Raw genomic sequence first — 20,632 nt, 5'->3', positions numbered from 1 at the left:
GTCAAATGCTCAAGGGCAAGGAACAAAGACCTCAAACAAAAAAGAGGGACATCTGGGTGGCTCAGTTGGCTGGGCATTTGACTGTTGATTACAGCTCAGGTCATGATCTCAAGGTCATGGGAACGAGCCCCAAATCAGGCTCTGCGCTGGGCATGGAGTCTGCTTAGGATTCTCTCTCTCCCTCTCCCTCTGCCCCTCTGCTCTCCCCACCTCTCTCCGAAAAAAGAGAGAGAGAGAGAGAAATGCAGAATTATAAGAAGTGTCTTAAAAACAGCCAGTGTAATTCCATTTACATAAGATGACCAGAGAAGGCAAATCTATAGGGACAGAGAGTAATTAGTAGTTGCCTGGGGCCGAGGGTGGAATTGGGAGTGATGTAAATGAGCATGAGGAATCTTTCTGGGGTGATGGAAATATTCTAAATTGGATTGTGGTAATTGTTACATGAGTCTATAAATTTGCCAAACAATAATTTGTACACTTTATTTTTTAAAGATTTATTTATTATTTATCTTTTTTAAAGATTTTATTTATTTATTTGACAGAGAGAGACACAGCGAGAGAGGGAACCCAAGCAGGGGGAGTGGGAGAGGGAGAAGCAGGCTCCTCGCCAAGCACAGAACCCGATATGGGACTCAATCCCAGGACCCCAGGATCATGACCCGAGCCAAAGGGAAACACTTAACTGATTGAGCCACTCAGGCACCCCCATTTGTACTCTTTAAATGAGTGATCTTATATCATGTAAATAATACTTGATAAAGCTGCTTAAATTTTTTTTCTGACTAGTGAGATCAGAGATTCAAAGATGAAAAGGCTGTAATATCTAAGTAGCATTTATGAAGTGGCTCACATTAAGTCACTATTCTCACCAAGATTCCCATACATTATGGGGAAGTTTGTTGGGCACCAAAGAGATCTATGTGTGCTGAGCCACTGTGTGGACAGAACCTCCACAGTAAGCCCTTTCCATCTGCAGTGTCCAGAGGCTCTCTCCCAGCAGTGTGCTGGCTTCCCAAGTTACCAGAAGTACATGCTTAGTAAAAAGAAATAATGTTTGAAATCAATGGACCCAGAAGGTGGTCTATGGAATATTCTTCCAATTATTACAGCTCATATATGAAAAACACTTGATGGAAGTTTCCCCAAATTTAAGAACAGTCCTAAGAATTAACACAACATGGCCAATGGTGAGTCATAAGGCTTAGAGACACTTTTCTCAACTATCAGTGATATAAAACAAATCAACATACTAGAGAAAAAAGTTCTCTTTTCAATTCTCTCTATAGAAAGTATAAAAAAATTGTTGTGGTATGAAAGTTTAATTAAAGGGAATGTAGCCAAAATACTGTTGGAAGAAAGTATTACAGTTGATACGTGGGGGTGATGGATTTTTAAAAATATTTTCCTTTGAGGGGTTTGTGCTTTTTAAAAAAATTATTATTTATTATTTATTTTCTCCCTCTATTCATTACCATGCCAATTTTGTATTCCTAACTTCTTATTACTTTTCATAAAAAGGGTCTTCCAAAGTATATAAGCTTCATGCTCCACAAAAGCTGATTCTGCCTCTGGGGATCAGGCATTAAGTACTTCGTGTTATCTTGTTTAGTCATTACAAAAACCTTATGGGATAAGTATTATTAGCTCCCTATTACAAATGAAGAAATGGAAGCTTGGTAGGTTACACAGTCAGAATTCGAGTATGGAATTCTGTAACTATAACCCCCAAGATTTTTGGACTCAAGACCCCAAGATAACCCTGCCTATCTCTTCTGACATCACCTAGCCACCTGACCTTCCCATAACCACAGCTAGGATTAGGGTGAGGTGAATTGTTGAAGTGAGGAGTCCAGATTCTGGCTTTATTTAAAATTTTGATATTCTGTTCATTATGGATTTTTTCCTTAATTTTGATTTTTAAAAAATATTACATTAAACAACCAGCATCACAGAAATACAATTATAAGAGAATATTATGAAAAACTATATGCCAAAAAACTGGACAACCTGGAAGAAACAGATAAATTCCCAAAATAGGAAGAAATAGAAATTTGAAGAGACCAAAAATTAACAAAGAAATGGAATCAAAAAATCAAAAAACTCCCAATAAACAAAAGTCCATGACCAGATAGCTTCATAAGAGAATTCTACCAAACATTTAAAGAAGAGTTAATATCAGGTACCTGGGTGGCTCAGTTGGTTAAGCGTCCAACTCTTGATTTTGGCTCAGGTCATGATCTCAGAGTAGTGAGATCGAGCCCCTTGTCATTGGGCTCTGCACTGGGCATGGAGCCTGCCTAAGATTCTCTCTCTCCATGGGGCACCTCAGTGGCTCAGTCAGTTAAACGTCCAACTCCTTGATTTTGGCTCAGGTCAAGATCTCAGGGTCCTGGGATCAAGCCATGTGTTGGGCTCTGTGCTCAGCATGGAGTCTACTTGAGGATACTCTCCCTCTCCCTCCACCCCTCCCCTGCTTGTGCATGCCCTCTTTCTAAAATAAATAAATAAATCTTAAAAAAAAATACTCTCTCTCCCTTTCCCTTTCCCCCCTTGTTTGCATGTGCACACACACACACACACACTCTCTCTCTCTCTCTCAAAAAAAAAGGAGTTAATACCTATTCTTCTCAAACTACTCCAAAAAATAAAAAAGGAAAACTTCCAAATTCATTCCATGAAGCAAGCATGAACCCTTATACTAAAACCAAATAAAGACACTACTAAAAAAGAGAATTACAGGCCAATATCCCTGATGAACATAGATGCAAAAATTCTCAATAAAATATTTGCAAAGTGAATCCAATAATGCATTAAAAAAATCATTCACCATGATCAACTGTGATTTATTTCTGGGTTGCAATTGTGGTTCACAAATCAATCAACATGATATGTCACATTAATAAAAGAAAGGATAAGAACCACATGATTCTCTCAATAGATGCAGAAAAAGCATTTGACAAAGCATCTATTCATGATAAAAACCCTTAACAAAGTAGGTTTAGAGGAACATACCTCAACATAATAAAGGTCATATATGAAAAACACACAGCTAACATGATCCTCAAAAGGGAAAAATTGAGAGCTTTTCCTCTACGATCAGGAACATGGCAGGGATGTCCCCTATCACCACTATTATTCAACGTAGTACTGGAAGTCCTAGCCACAGCAGTCAGACAACAAAAAGAAACAAAAGGCATCCAAATAGGCAGTGAAGAAGTAAAAGTTTCACTATATGCAGATGACATGATACCATATATTGAAAACCCAAAGACTCTGCCCTAAGTCTGCTAGAACTGATAAACGAATTCAGTGAAGTCACAGGATACAAAATCAACATACAAAAATTTATTGCATTTCTATACACCAATAATGATACAGCAGAAAGAGAAATTAAGGAATCAATCCCATTTACCATGGCACCAAAAACAATAAGATACCTCGGAATAAACCTAACCAAAGAGGTGAAAGACCTGTACTCTGAAAACAATAAAATACTGATGAAAGAAATTGAAGATGACACAAAGAAATGGAAAATCATTCCACGCTCATGTATTGGAAGAACAAATATTGTTAAAATGTCTATACTACCCAAAAGAATCTACACATTTAATGCAATCCCTATCAAAATACCACCAGCATTTTTCACAGAGCTAGAACAAACAATCCTAAAATGTGTACAGAACCACAAAACGCTAAATAGCCAAAGCAATCTTAGAAAATGAAGCTGGAGGCATCACAATTCCGGATTTCAAGGTATATTACAAAGCTGTAATCATCAAGACAGTATGGTACCGGCAAAACAAAAGACACCTAAATCAATGGAACAGAATAGAAAATCCAGAAATGGCCCCATAATGATATGGTCAATTAATCTTTGACAAAGCAGGAAAGAATATCCAGTCTCTTCAACAAATGGTGTTGGGAAAACTGGACTGCTACGTGCAAAAGAATGAGATTGAACCACTTTCTTATACCACACACAAAAATAAATTCAAAATGGACTAAAGATCTACATGTGAGACTTAAAACCATAAAAATCCCAGAATACAACGCAGATAGCAACTTCTTTGACATCAGTCGTAGCAACTTCTTTCTAGATATGTTTCCTGAGGCAAGGGAAACAAAAGCAAAAATAAACTATTGAGACGACATCACAATAAAAAAAAATGTTTCCTTCCGCACAGCAAAGGAAATAATTAACGAAACTAAAAGGCAGACTACAGAAGAGAGAAGATATTTGCAAATGACATATCTAATAAAGGGTTAGTATAAAAAATATATAAAGAACTTTAAAATTCAACACCCCAAAAATGAATAACCCAATTTAAAAAATGGACAGAAGACATGAATAGACATTTTTAAAAAGAAGACATCCAGATGGCCAACAGACACAGGACAAGATGCACAACATCACTCCTCATAAGGGAAATGCAGATCAAAACTACAATGAGATATCATCTCACACTTGTCAGAATGACTAAAATCAACAACACAAGAAACAACAGGTGTTGGCCAGGATGTGGAGAAAGGGGAACCCTCTTACACTATTGGAGGGAATGCAAACTGGTGTACCTACTGTGGAAAACAGTATGGAGATTCCTCAAAAAGTTAAAAATAGACCTACCCTATGACCCAGCAATCATCCTACTGGATATTTACCCAAAGAATAGAAAAATACTAATTCAAAGGGATACATGCACCCTGATGTTTATAGCAGCATTATTTACAAAAGCCAAGATATGGAAGCAGCCCAAGTGTCCACTGACTGATGAATGGATAAAGAAGAGGTGGTATATATACATACAGTGGAATATTACTCAGCCATCAAAAAGAATGAAATCTTGCCATTTGGAAGGATATGGATGGAGCTAGAGAGTATTAGGTTAAGTGAAATAGTCAGAGAAAGACAAATTACCATGTGATTTCACTCATATGTAGAATTTAAGAAATAAAACAAATGAGTAAAGGGGGAAAAAAGAAAGAAAGGCAAACCAGGAAAGAGACTCTTAGCTATAGAGAACAAGCTGCTGGTTACCAAAAGGGAGGTGGGTGGGGGATGGGTGGCATAGTGATGGGGATGAAGGAGCGCACTTGTGATGAGCACCGAGTGATGTCTGGAAGTGCTGAATCACTGTATTGTACACCTGAAACTAATATTACACTGTATGTTAACTAAAAAAAATTACATTAAAATATTATCTTAATGACTGAGTTTTTAAGTGCCCCTTTTAAATTTTGAGCCCTTGTTTTAACCCTGTGTCATATTCTCAATTAGGACATCAATATTCATATTTGTACTCTAACTTCTAATAAACCTAGTCCACAGATTTCACCCACTGACTCTTATACAACCTGCTCTTGCAGACACTATTCACTTATGTCCTCAAACTACCTTCCATTTGAAGAACTCAATTTTTCATAGATTAGCCAACCAATAATGAAATTGGATTATCTAGTGTTAGTACTGCTTGCATGCTACTGGCAAAGAGGCTCGCCTCAGGGGCGCCTGGGTGGCTCCGTCGGTTAAGCATCCGCCTTCGGCTCAGGTCATGATCCCGGAGTCCCCAGATGGGGCCCCAAGTCAGGCTTCCTGCTCAGTGGGGAGTCTGCTTCTCCCTCTCCCCCTGCCCCTCCCCCTGCTTGTGCTCACTCCCTCTCTCTCTCAATCACTCTCTCTCAAATAAATAAATAAAATCTTAAAAAAAAAAGAGACTAGCCTCAGTCAAGGTGGAAGGAAAATTTATTTACCAAAAAAGCTTTATATTTTTTGTCACCTGGTTTTACTGGTAAAATCATCTGAACTGAACAATCTTAAATATATCCTCTGAAGATGTGAGCTGCACTGGACTGTAGGATGGCAGAATGGCTAAGGGGTCCCCTCAGGTATCTTACTTGGAGGCCCCCCTGACTGAATTCTAGAGAAGGATATTCCTTTTCCCTATTCTGCCTCCAGGCCCTAGGTCTTCATTTTTTTTTTTTTAAGATTTCTTTATTTATTTCAGAGAGAGGGAGAGAGAGAAGGCACTCATGGTGGGGAGGGGCATAGGGAGAGAGAGAGAGAAAGAGAGAATCCTAAGCAGACTCCCCGCTGAGCACGGAGCCCAATGCATGGCTCGATCTTAAAATCCTGAGATCATGACCAGAGCCAAAATTAAGAGTTGGATGCTCAACCGACTGAGCCACCAGGTGCCCCTAGGCCTTCATTTTTTTTTAAGATTTTATTTATTTATTTGATAGAAAGAGACACAGCGAGAGATAAACACAAGCAGAGGAAGTGGCAGAGGGAGAAGCAGACTCCCTGCTGAGCGGGGAGCCCCATGCGGGGCTTGATCCCAGGACCTGGGGATCATGACCTGAGCCAAAGGCAGACACTTAACGACTAAGCCACCCAGGTGCCCCTTAGACCTTCATTTTTAACAATTAAAATCATAATACCCAAATGAGGATACATATTGTCAAACACTATGGAAGATTCACAATATAATGACCATATATCAGGCCTCAAAGGAATTCTCAAAAAAAAATTTTTTTTTAATTTGAGAGAGAGAGAGAGAGCACGTGAACTGGGGGAGGGGACAGGGCAGAGGGAGAGAATCTCCAACAGACTCTGCTCTGAGCGTGGAGCCTGACATGGGGCTGGATCTCACAACCCTGAGATCATGACCTGAGCTGAAACCAAGAGTCAGACACTTAACTGACTGAGCCACCCAGGCGCCCCTCTCAAAAAAATTTTTAATCCTGATAACAAAAAGCTATGTTTATGAAATTAGAAATTAAAAAAAGACAAAGCATCACAACTAAATTTATATTTAAATAACACACAAATAGTCATGGATTAAATAGAAAATATACAGAAATTGGGAACTATTTTAAAACTGAATAGGAATGAAAGCACTTAATATTAAAACTTCTCTACTCAGGAAATTGCACAGTCTTGAATGCATTTATTAGAAAACAGTAATGTGTGAAAATAAACTAAGCTTACAATCCAAGAAGCTCAAAAAAGAGCAGCTAAAATAAACCCAACGGAAGAAGTGGAAAGGAACTGATAAAGGTAAAAGCAGAAAGTGAATCAAACTTACTCTACATTTATTCTAGAGCAACCTCTCCCCAAAAGAGAGTGAGTCAATAAAACCAAAAGTTTTTTTTTTGTTTTTTGTTTTTTTTAAGGCACCAAGACAGGCAACCCTGAAACAAGAATGATCAAGAAAATGAAAGAAGGAATACATAAACATGACAGAATGGATGCAAAAAGGGAACCCCCATGAAAAAGAAAAGAAAAAAGCGAACCCCCAATAATAATTGCTTATACCAATCAAATTAAAATTATAAAGACCAAACTTAGCTCAACAAAGATAACCTGAGTAGATCAATGGTAATAGATTAAAACAGTGATTAATGATCTACCTGGAAAAGTGTCCCAGGCCCAGAGGCATAATGGGCCAGTTCAACCAAAACTTCAAGAATAGATAATACCTACCTCATATACCAAAATCTATACAAACTGTTCCAAAGCATCAAAACAGGTGGGACGCTAGCCAACTCATTTAATAAGACAAGCATAATGCTGATCAAAATTAAACAGGTGAATACTATAAAAGCAAACTATAGAGCAATCTTATAAAAGTAAATAAAACAGGGGCGCCTGGGTGGCTCAGTCGTTAAGCGTCTGCCTTCGGCTCAGGTCATGATCCCAGGGTCCTGGGTTGGAGCCCCGTGTCGGGCTCCCTGCTCCACGGGAAGCTTGCTTCTCCCTCTCCCACTCCCCCTGCTTGTGTTCCCCCTCTCGCTGTCTCTCTCTCTGTCAAATAAATAAATAAAAATCTTTAAAAAAAAAGTAAATAAAACAGATCGTAAGTAAAACATTAGCAAATGGAACCCAGTAGCATAATAAAAGAATGATTAAGTAAGGATTCATCCAGACTGCTAAAGTCAATTCCCAAATTTCACATTCTCTTAATGCAAACATGTCCCGTCTAAACTCTGCCCAGGGCTTGATGCATTCATCTACTGTTCACTGCGTCCGCCTTACCCTCTTCAGCAGCCTACTGGAGGCTGACTGGACTCCTGTTAGGGTCAGGTCACATTGCTCCTCTTTTCAAAGCCCTTCAAAGACTTTGCACTGGCCACACTAACTCCTACTCCCTGCCTGTAGCCCTCACTCTGCTCTATTTTTCTTCCTGGCATTTAATCATTACCTGACATATTATATATTTTTATCTTTTAACTCTCCCCACCCCCGCAACCGGAGTGCAAATTCCATGGAGGAAGGGACCTTGTCTGTCTTGTTCACTGCTCTAAAACCATTACCTCACAATGCCTGTCACATAGTAGGTTCTTAAATTTTTGATGAATAAATGAATGAATGAATGAATGAAAGGATGACAAATAAAACAGGACTTCAAAGTTCAAAACAGCAACCACCTTTAAGAATAACAAACATGGGGCACCTGGGTGGCTCAGTCGGTTAAGCGTTGGACTCTTGGTTTCCACTCAGGTCATGATCTCAGGGTCATGAGATTGAGCCCCATGATCTTGGGATCGTGTTGGACATGGAGTCTGCTTAAGATTCTCTCTCTGCCCCTCCCTCCCCCCAACCCTGTTCCCATGTGCACCCGTGTGCTCTCTCTCTCTCTCAATGATAATAATATTAATAATAATAATAATAAAGAATAACACAAATACACATACTTCTGGTTATGTGTGCACAGGGGTGTGCCAGATATTGTTCAAGGCTCTAATGATAGAATGATGAATGAAAAAGCTGAGTTTCGGGGCGCCTGGGTGGCTCAGTCAGTTAAGAGTCTGTGTTTGGCTCAGGTCATGATCCCAAGGCCCTGGGATCAAGTCCCACATTGGGCTCCCTGCTCAGTTGGGAGCATGCTTCTCCCTCTGCCTCTACCTGCCACTCCCCCCCGCTTGTGCTCTCTCTCTCTCTGTGACAAATAAATAAATCTTAAAAAAAAAAGGAAAAGTTGAGTTTCTTGCCCAAATAGGACATAGTAGGAAAGCTAAACAAAACAGGTAATTAAATAAAGTGAAATAAATATTGTAATAGGAAAAGCACCAGGGCCTATGGACCCATGTAGCAGGGAGACCCCCACCTAGGCTTGGGGTAAGTTTTAAGCTGACGTCCATACATACTAATAACTGAAGGAGGAATGGGAGCTAGCCAGATGAAGAGGTGAAGATGTGTTCCTAGCAGAGGGAATAGCATGTTCAAAGGCCCAGAGGTATAACAGTTCATACTCTCTACTAATAAAGAGATTATCAGGTGGAAAGTTAAAACTTGATATCAAACAAAACTTAGTGTAACAATTGTGGCTCACTGGTGAGCATCAAGTTTTGAGGTGTGATGGTATATGATGGAATGGAGTGAGACTGATTCTGTATATCCACAGTGCTGGGTGGTCTGAAGCAAATAGAAGTGTGGTTCATACACTGATCATAAGAACAAGGGAGTTATGGTGGTGGTAGCCAGCACTAATAGTTTGGGTCCTAGTCTTAGTGGGGAAGAATTTCAATGAAGGTAGAAACTGATAGGTATTGAAGCTGGTGATGAGGGCAAAGAGCAGGCTCAAGATGGGAGGCTCATCTCTATATTATTGCTGTGCTGCTATTTTGTCAAGTCATTCACTGCCATTTACTGAGTCTAGTTGGCCCTTAAACATGGGGATCTGGGGCACCAACCCCACCCTCTAACCCCACCCCATAGTCAAAAATCCATGTATAACTTTTGACTCCTCTAAAAACTTAACCACTAATGGCCTACTGTTGACCAGAAGCCTTACCAATAACATAGCCAGTTAGATAACACATATTTTGCATATTATATGTATTATATACAGTATTCTTAGGGTAAAGTAAGCTAGAGAAAAGAAAATGTCATTAAGAAAATTGTAAGACAAAATACATTTAAGTACTATACTGTATTTATTGAAAAAAAAATCTGCAACCAGCAAAGAAACTGAATCAGTAATCAAAAATCTCCCAAGAAACAAAAGTCTAGGGCCAGGTGGCTTCCCAGCGGAATTCTACCAAATATTTAAAGAAGAGTTAATATCTATTCTCAAACTGTTCCAAAAAATAGAAATGGAAGGAAAACTTCCAAACTCATTCTACAAGGCCAGCATTACCTTGATTCCAAAACCAGACAACCCCCCCCCGAAAAGAATTACAGACCAATATCCCTGAGTGAACATGGATGCAAAAATTCTCAACAAGATACTAGCAAATCGAATCCAACAGTACATTAAAAAAATTATTCACCACAGACAAGTGAGATTTATTCCTGGGCTGCAGGGGGGTTCAATATTCACAAATCAACCAACGTGATATACCACATTAATGAAAGAAAGGACAAGAACCATATGATCCTCTCAATAGATGCAGAAAAAGCATTTGACAAAATACAGCATCCATTCTTGATAAAAACCCTCAACAAAGTAGGGATAGAGGGAACATACCTCAACATCATAAAGGCCATAAAAAAAGACCCACACTTAATATCATCCTCAATGGGGAAAAACTTAGAGCTTTTCCTCTCTGTTCAGGATCAAGACAGGGATGTCCACTCTCATCACTGGTATTTAACGTAGTAGTAGAAGTCTTTGCCTCAGTAATCAGACAACAAAAGGAAATAAAAGTCATCTAAATTGTCAAGGAAAGGGGCACCTGGGTGGCTCAGTCGATTAAGCGTCTGCCTTCAGCTCAGGTCATGATCCCAGGGTCCTGGGATCGAGCCCCACATCGGGCTCCCTGCTCAGCGGGAAGCCTGATTCTCCCTCTCCCACTCCCCCTGCTTGTGTTCCCTCTCTCGCTGTGTCTCTCTCTGTCAAATAAATAAATAAAATATTTTTTAAAAAATTTTAAATTGGCAAGGAAGAAGTCAAACTTTCACTATCGCAGATGACATGTATATTCTATGTAGAAAAATCCAAGACTCCACCACAAAGTTGCTAGAACTGATAGATGAATTCAACAAAGTCATAGGATATAAAATCAATGAACAGAAATCTGTTGTATTTCTATATCCCAATCATGAAAAGGCAGAAAATGAAGGAATCAATACCATTTACAAATACACCAATGAATGAAACTGGATCACTTTCTTACACCATACACAAAAATAAACTCCAAATGCATGAAAGACCTAAATGTGAGATAGAAAACCATCAAAATCCTAGAAGAGAACATAGGCAGCAACCTCTTTGCCTTCGACTGCAGCAACTTCCTGCTAGACACATCTCCAGAGGCAAGGGAAACAAAAGGGAAAATGAACTATTGAGACTTCCAGATAAAAAGCTTCTGCACAGGGGTGCCTGGGTGGCTCAGTTGGTTAAGAGACTGCCTTCGGCTCAGGTCATGATCCTGGAGTCCCAGGATCGAGTCCCGCATCGGGCTCCCTGCTCAGCAGGGAGTCTGCTTCTCCCTCTACCTTCCCCCCTCTCATGTACTCTCTCTCTCTCATTCTCTCTCTCAAATAAATAAATGAAATCTTAAAAAAAAAAAAAAAACTTCTGCACAGCGAAAGAAACACTCAACAAAACTAAAAGGCAACCCATGGGATGGAAGAAGATATTTGCAAATGACCTATCTGATAGACGGTTAGTATCCAAAATCTATAAAGAACTTCTCAAACTCAACACCCAAAAAACTTACAAATAATCCAGTTAAGAAATGGGCAGAAGATATGAACAGACATTTTTCCAAGGAAGACGTCCCGATGGCCAACAGACACATGAGAAGATTCCAGCATCACTCACCATCAGGGAAAAACAAATCAAAACCATGATGAGGTACCAGCTCTTACACCTGTCAGAATGGCTAAAATCAACAACACAGGGAACAACAGATGCTGGTGAGGATGTGGAGAAAGGGGACCCTCTTACACTGCTGGTGGGAATGCAAGCTGGTGCAGCCACTCTGGAAAACAGTGTGGAGGTTCCTCTAAAAGTTAAAAATAGAACTACCCTCGGACCTAGCAATTGCACCACTAGGTATTTACCCAAAGGATACAAAAAATACTAATTCAGAGGGATACATGCACCCTGATGTTTATAGCAGCATTATCAACAATAGCCAAATTACGAAAAGAGTCCAAATGTCCATCGACTGATGAATGGATAAAGAAGAGGTGGTGCGCGCGTGCACACACACACACACACACACACACACACACACACACAATGGAATATTATGCAGCATCAAAAAGAATGAAATCTTGCCATTTGCAATGACATGGATGGAGCTAGAGTGTATTATGCTAGGTGAAATAAGTCAGTCAGAGAAAGACATATGCCATAATCATTCATATGTGGAATTTAAGAAACAAAACAGATGAACACAGGGGAAGGGAAAAAAAAAAGAAGGCAAACCGTAAGAGACTCTTTTTTTTTTAAAGATTTTATTTATTTATTTGAGAGAGAGAGAATGAGAGACAGAGAGAGAACACATGAGACGGGGGAGGGTCAGAGGGAGAGGCAGACTCCCTGCTGAGCGGGGAGCCCGATGCAGGACTCTATCCAGGGACTCCAGGATCATGACCTGAGCCAAAGGCAGTCGCTTAGCCAACTGAGCCACCCAGGCGCCCCTGTAAGAGACTCTTAACTATAGCGAACAAACTGAGGGTTGCTGGAGGGAGGTGGGTGGGGGATGGGCTAAATGAATGATGGGGATTACCGAGGGCACTTGTTGGGATGAGCACTAGGTGTTGTATGTGATGAATCGCTAAATTCTACTCCTGAAACCAATATTATACTATACATTAACTAACTAGAATTTAAATAAAAATTTGAAAAAAAAAGGAACTTAAAGGAACTAAAAACTTGACTTTATAAAAGTAAAAAAAAAAGAAGAAAAACAAAAAAGAAAAAATCTGCATATAAATGGACCCACACAGTTCAAACCCACTATTGTTCAAGGGTTAACTCTATCTACTATGTCCAGGTGTTAAACAAGAAACTTTACACGTTCATACCATATAATTCTCACAAGATTCTTAGCACGAATTATCTCTAGTAGGGATGACAAAGCTCAGAAAAGTTCAGGGACTTGCCCCGTCACACAGCTACCAGAGAGACTAGAATTCAAATTTTGTTCTGTTTGGCTCTCAAACCCTATTTTTTCCACTATAGTTGTTCTAATATAATGTGACAGATCCAGGACTAGAATTGAGTTCTTCTTCACTGTCAAGTTTGTTTGCACTATACCTCTCAGATCATTTTCCAATTTCTATTCAGCACAGTTTAGAATGCTAGCCGGCATTCTTTACCTAGTGGGAGACAGATACCGTAACTTCTCAAGAGTTTGGGTCATCATTGACCTCCTCACCCTTTTTTTTTTTTTGAAGATTTTATTTATTTATTTGACAGAGAGAGACACAGAGAGAGAGGGAACACAAGCAGGGGGAGTGGGAGAGGGAGAAGCAGGCTTCCACTCGGAGAAAGGAGCCCGATGCAGGGTTTGATCCCAGGACTCTGGGATCATGATCTGAGCCGAAGGCAGCCGCTTAACGACTGAGCCACGCAGGCGCCCCCTCACCTTTTTTTTAAACAAGTTCCTGTAATATTACATTAACTTTTAGAATTGAACATAGAAATATTAAGAGGCACTCTGGAAAATCCTAAAGGTCCCAGATATAGTCCTCCCTGCCCCCATTATATAGCAGCAAATTAATTCCTTGTCACAATCAGAATCGGTCCCCTTCTGGCTGTTGGTATAAGAAGCCAAAATGGCCAGATGGTAGTCCTAACTTTCAATTCAGTGGGGACATTACTGTGTTCCCCACCCCCCAGTGGGAGCATCTTGCCTTTGGGAACGAAGACCCCAAAATTCTGTGAATAGGCTAAGAGGCAGTGTGCTCACTTCCAATCTCAATCCTCAGAGCTGTGTGTTCTGGCTATGAAAGAAAAATCTGGGTTGCAGACGTAAAGCATATACTACATCTTGTGCAACAGTACACCAGTAGTCCCTGTAACTGAGTCTTTGGGAGGGCATTCCACTTTTCTATCAGGCCAACTGCTCTCTGAGGTGACGGGTTGTGGAAGACCAGTGAATTCTCGTTGCCATACTTCTTTTGCCATGGGATGGGTTATCTGATCAGAGGCAATGCTGTGGAGGTCCCATGGTAATGATGAAGGCATTCCGTAAGCCCACAGATGGTGGTGTAGACAGAAACACTGCAGGCAGGGCAGGCAAAGGCATACTCAGGGTATGTATCTATTCTATCGATGACAAATTACTCCATGATGGAAAGGTCCAGTGTCATCATCTTGCTAGTGGCTGGTGGCTTTGTTTCCCAAGAAATGATGCCACACTGAGAAATCAAAGTAGGTCTCAGCTGAAAACAGGTTAGGAATACAGTAGTGGTAGCCATTTATTTAGCTCACGCATCGCTTCTGTTCTCGCAGGTACGGCAAATTTGTACATGGGCCACTGAGCCAAATACTGGGGTGGCTAAGGAAAAGGCTGACATTCACAGATGGGTCACTTTGTTCACCTGATTGAGGGGGACAATTTTTGCTGCAGATGCCCTTTGGTGTACATTCATATGGGATGGATACAAGTATCTTCTCTGTGTGAAGTCTATCCACATACCTGTTCTCCAAACCTATTTGTCATCAATTTCCAACCTTGTTCCTTCCAAGTCCCTTACCATTTAACTAGCCAATGGCTACCGCCTGGGAAGCTGTCTAGACCTACATCTCTTGGCCATCTCAGTGTAGACAAATGCATAGCTTGAAATCTGCCCACAAAGAGGATTTCCCTTCACCACTAGACTAGCACTAGCACTATGGCTGTCCAGTTGGGGGCCAGGCTCTGATTTTTTTCTTCCTTGGTTAACCGTCCCTAGGGAAATACCTCCTGCTGCCGTAGCTGGGAAGTGAGCGCCAGCTGCAAGGCAGCAGGACCAGCCCCGCTGAGAGTCTGAGCCACCTGTGCACGCCACCTACCAGGACCAGCTGAGCCTGATACCTTACACACGTGCACTTAACGGCAGACTGCAGCTGGGCACACCAGTCTTGCTGCCCAGTTCACCCTGGTCAGCTGGGATCACAGGGGCACTGGGTATCTTGTAGTAGACAGCCCGGCAGCAATCTAGGAGCTGTTCTCAAAAAGAAAAAAAAAATTTTTTTGCGGAAGATACAGCTGCTCCCAAGCCCTCGAGAGGTAATTCCTCACTGAGCCTGCGCGTGGCATTTGTATTCGCTGTAGACACTCCAGTGGGATCTGCAGGTCAATAAAGCTCAAGCGGCAGAGCGGCTTGCACGGTGGCCTGCGTCGGTGTGGAGCCGTCTCCTGCTCTGACTGCGAACACTTGGCCTTACCGGTTACCTGGTAAATGGGTCAGAGCAGTGCCCTGAAGTGTAGGATGTGTCGCTTCCAAGAGCCCCCCCCAAACCACAAGCGTTGTACATAGTGTTGTGCAAGGTGACACCTGTCTTCCGTTTTGGAGGGAATCTGGCAACAAGCTCCAGCCCACTGAGCCTCCGGAAACTTCAGAGGTGGAGCCCTCCTGAATTCTCTTGGGGCTTGTACCCTCCTCCTGGCACTACTCCCATTCTTTCTCACAGACTTTCCTTCCGTTTCTACCTAGCATCGTATAGCAGATTTCCTCTTTCTCCCAGACACTTGTTTCTTTTGTTTCCAGGTTTTCAACTCATGTCATCTCCAAGTTGGAGTCATTTATCATTGATTCCATACTTACCGCATGCCTACAATGTGCCAGGCCTGGAGGGGGTGGGGGTGGGCGCGAAGACAACACAGCTGCCTTCGTTTAAGGGGGGACGTCGAGTACAACATGGTATGACGGGGCCTATGACAGAGATAGCAGAACGAGGGCTAGGAACTCACGGGGCGGGGATCTAAACTAGGTGGGGGAGTGGTCAGGAAAGGCGGCCAGGAGGTAGCCATCTTCAGGCTGAGTTTTGATAGATGAGTGGGGCTCCGTGAGTAAAGCCAGGATGGGGTCAGGGGGTTTTCCAAGTAAGGGGAGCAGCATGTGCAAAGCCTGGACGTGAACATCAAGGGCAGCTCCTATGATGTACCATCAGTCTTCTTTCCCTTTCAGAGTTCTCCTTCTGGTTCCCATTCATTCTCCAGTCCAATTTTGTTCCCATTCCTTCCCTGAGGATGACCCAAATATGCCGTTAAGTTCTACAAAGACAATTTAGCTTCACTACGTTTTGGGGAAAAACACCCTTATGGTTCCCATTCATTCTCCAGTCCAATTTTGTTCCCATTCCTTCCCTGAGGATGACCCAAATATGCCGTTAAGTTCTACAAAGACAATTTAGCTTCACTACGTTTTGGGGAAAAACACCCTTATTGCTTGGGGACACAGAACTCTGGATCCTAGTTATTAAAGAACGCCACTTCAAGCTTTGACCCTTCTTGCTTCAACAACTTATTCCTTCGTTTCTGCCTGTTATTTCTCGACTCAGCAAATAATTACTTATCAGTTTCTGATAATTAATAGGAGATAGTCTAGGGGCACAGTATCTTCAAACTACTCAACTTTCAATAGGTAATCGGCATTTCCTATTGTTCCTATGCAAGTCATAGGACTAAGTCCCGAAGGAGCAAGAGATTCGAAAGAAACTGGAATACAGCAAAAAATGCCATAAAAAAACGGAAGTGGCTTTCCAAGCTAGTACAGTGTTCTATGGCTTTCTCATGGGCCATTGTGAAATGACTCCATTGTGAGAAAGGCGAACCAGTTTTCTAGTCGTTTAATTAAATAAATGTGTTCCTGTTATGTAGCCTGTCCTGGGATAAGGGCTCAGGGCCATGTGATGTGGGATAAGTACTAAAAAACCAAGATACAATTGTGCCTTAAAGTAACTTTTCTATGTAATAAAGAATTGAGAGGAACATATGGGGATTTCACATTATTTCTTTATAAAGAAAAGATAAGCTTAAGCATGTGATTTAATATTATAAAGTCACAGGCTATTAACTTTAAAAGCACCTATTATATTGCACTTACTCTCCTTCCATTTACCACTTATTTAGATTAGCACATACATGCTAGCCATATCATCAATAAAGTGCTGCAAGCTAGGTAGAGGTGTAGGTTATACATATTTCTGTCTTAGCAATGAGAGTATAATTGTTTTATGTCTATTGTGTACCAAAAATATACTTAAAAATGTAGTTACAGAAAACTAGAAAATTATAGTATAAAAATAAATATATAGACATCACTACACACTAATCAAATTTATCAACAATCTACATGGCCACCAAATTAAAATAAAGGCATCTATCTGAAAAGCAAAAATAGCAGCAAAAACCATGAACATCTCCCAACAGTGATGATACACTCATAAGGAAATGCCTGAGTCCTTGTTGGAGGGTAGTTTCTGATGGTTGCCTGACGGGCTCTCTGTGGCACAGTATCTGCACTTTTGGGAGTTTTTGCAAAATTATGAAACTTGCATGGGAACCAAGTTTCTTAGGAGAGCAGTAGAGTCTCGAGTCTCAAGTAACTCTAATAACATTGGTTTATTCACAAATGAGTGAATACAAATTTTAGCAACCTTTAACAACTCACTTAGTGGTTACTAATAAGTAATGCTTTTTGGCCTCCAGATGGACATGAAAATCTACATAACTATGCGTTGTTCACTAATGGAAACTAAAGAATGGCTTTCACTTTTGGATTAGCTCGTGATCTATCAGAAGGGAATGAATTAATAGCCTCTGTGTCCCCAAGTCACAGGACCTTCCTCCCGCAAGCCGTGCACACACACCCTTCCTGCCCACTGGTTTTATGTCAAGTGCTGTGTCTCGTAGGTATTATAAGGCAGAAGTTAAGAGGAGACCCAATTTTCTGGTTGATACAGATTCTATCTCTGAATTCAGAGCTAAAAAATGAATGAATCGTAAAATATCTACCTACCACTTTTATTTTTCAGGAGGTCTCTGTCTCATATGGCAAAGCTTAAGTGCTTTTTTCCTCCCTTGAACTCTTCTTTCACTTATCATGATTCCACTTAGATAGTATCTGCAGTGTTGCTTTCAGCTTTGTTATCTTTTTTTGGCTTTGAAAGCATTTTTAATGTCTTCAAAAGTTAATTTGAATAGAGGACTCACGGCTTTCTTAGTATTACATGTTGCTAATCAATACATACATGTCATAGCCTCACGAGTTGACCACAATAGATTCCTATCCACAAACAGCTTTCAAAGTTTTTTGCATACACATATACATTAATATATAAATAAAAAATAGAATCCTTTTCCACTGATTTGTGGACTACACTTGATCTGTTCAATAGAAGTACTCCATAAAAGTAGCATGTAAACATCTCTATAAATTACATGTTCCTATTCAACAATGGTTTTAATCGGGGATTAGGAAATTATTCATATCACCTGGGATACTCTTAAAATACATCTCTTGGGGCGCCTGGGTGGCTCAGTTGTTAAGCATCTGCCTTCGGCTCAGGTCATGATCTCAGTGTTCTGGGATCGAGCCCCGCATCGGGCTCCCTGCTCCGTGGGGAAGCCTGCTTCTCTCTCTCCCACTCCCCCTGCTTGTGTTCCCTCTCTCGCTGTGTCTCTGTCAAATAAATAAATAGAATCTTTAAAATTAAAAAAAAAATACATCTATCTCTCCGGTCAACCTCCTACCCAGGTGAATATGATTTGAGGCAGAATAGATGTATATATCAAAAAAGCTCTCCCAGGAAATTCTCTTTCCATTCCCACTACAAAAGTAAGAACCTCTGACTTTAAATGACAGCTTCATTCAAAAGGCGCTCACAGAACTTCTGGGAAGCACACCCGTTCCTATCATCAGACCCTGCTTCACAAAACAAGTGGCCAGAGACTCATCCTGTGAGGAGGCAAAGAGAACTGATTTTCCATCTCCCATGAAGTTTAACCCATCATGCCTATATTCCTGTTTATGTCAGTCTCTACACGTTCTAACAAACCTGGCTGTGTTCTGAGGACATGACTTCCGTACAAACCTTTCAAGAGGTGTATTTCTTAATCTCAAACCAGGTAGGCACCCCTCAGCTCCTCATTTGTGGACATCCAGATTATCCTTTCTCCTTGCCTACCCCAGGTCCTCTGAGCTCATGTCATTGTGCCAGACAATATCCTCTGTTCCCTTATTTACAGTCCCCATCTCGCTACAACTACTACTTGTCATTTTTCTTGGAAATTTTATAAAAATTTTATTTATTTATTGGACAGAGAGAAACACAGCAAAGAGGGAACACAAGCAGGGGGAGTGGGAGAGGGAGAAGCAGGCTTCCCGTGGAGCAGGGAGCCCGATGCGGGGCTCGATCCCAGCACCCTGGGATCATGACCTGAGCCGAAGGCAGACGTTTAACCATTGAGCCACCCAGGCACCCCCTGGAAATTTTAATAGTCAAATGAATGGTCCATCTAAAACCCTGGATTCGAGTTTCGACCTCCTTACCTCCTGTGATCTTTTACACCACCTCAATCACCCACTCCCACAGACAGACCCTACGTCTTGCCATTATCAAAATCTGAGCTTCCCTCAAATCTCAATTTCAAGCATCCCATACACTGACACCACTTCTTATCTTTCCAGCTCATTCCTTCTGGTGTCCATATTCTAACAGCCCTTTGACCTCAACAGGACCTACAAACTACTAAGCCCACTTCCCTTTCTCTAACCATCCCGCATTTTGTGCGCTTTTCCTTTAAATGAGTCCCTCCCTCGTATGCGTCAATTCCCTCATATGCGTCCTCATATGCGTCCTCAATTCCCTCACTCGTACCAACCCTGCTGAAATCCAACCATCCCCACTACGCAGTTGAATGTGAGTGGAGGAAAGAGGCACAGCTAAGCGCAATGGTTTCACTTAAAGTTCATGACTCATATATCCTAAGATGAGTCCTCAGTGCTGCCTGACAATCCTACTACTTGCCACTAGTCAATTCAGTCGCTCACTCCCTGGGCAAGTATTTCTTGAAACCTCTTCTACTTTTGCCCTTTCTCAGCTGGTAACTCTGCCGCTTTTTGTACAGAGAAAACGAGAGCAATCTGAAGGTAATTTCCACATTTACCGACCACTTGGATGCCTCTTCTTCCAGATATCCGTGTGGGTTTATGTGTCTGCTCAGCTGTCACCTTTCCAGAAGGGCCTTCCCTAGTTACTATAAAAAATGGCATTCCTGATTCCCTTATCCAGCTTTATTTTTCTTTGTAGCAGTCATTATGCCTGACATATATTGTCTTTTCCACAGCCCTCCACCCCATTACTCAAAACTGTAAGCTCTATGAAAGCGGGGATTTCAGGTTTTGTGCCTAGAACAAAGTCTGACAAGTATTAAGTGCCTACAAATATTTATTGAGTGAAAAACAAAATATCCAGACAAAAGATTTTTGTCTTTCTTAAGATAGAAACATGATACTTTTTGTTATAAAAATTACAGTATTTAGTTGTCCTTAAGAGTACTGTAGTTCTTCCTAGTGTTCAGTAAGATCCGCTCTTGCTGGAGGCAGCGTGGTGCAGAGACAAGTACAGTCCTGGGGGTGAGGGTGGGACGGGAGGAGGTGGTGGGTGGGGAGAACATCTGGCTTTTACTATTAGCTCTGTCATTCATTAGTAATGTCGTTTAGGGTGAGTCATTTCACCTC

The sequence above is a fragment of the Callorhinus ursinus genome, unplaced genomic scaffold, assembly GCF_003265705.2.
Source record: "Callorhinus ursinus isolate GAN/ISIS: 27379988/994484 unplaced genomic scaffold, GSC_fseal_2.0 scaffold4, whole genome shotgun sequence".
NCBI lineage: Eukaryota > Metazoa > Chordata > Mammalia > Carnivora > Otariidae > Callorhinus > Callorhinus ursinus.
This window is presented reverse-complemented; position numbering follows the sequence as displayed.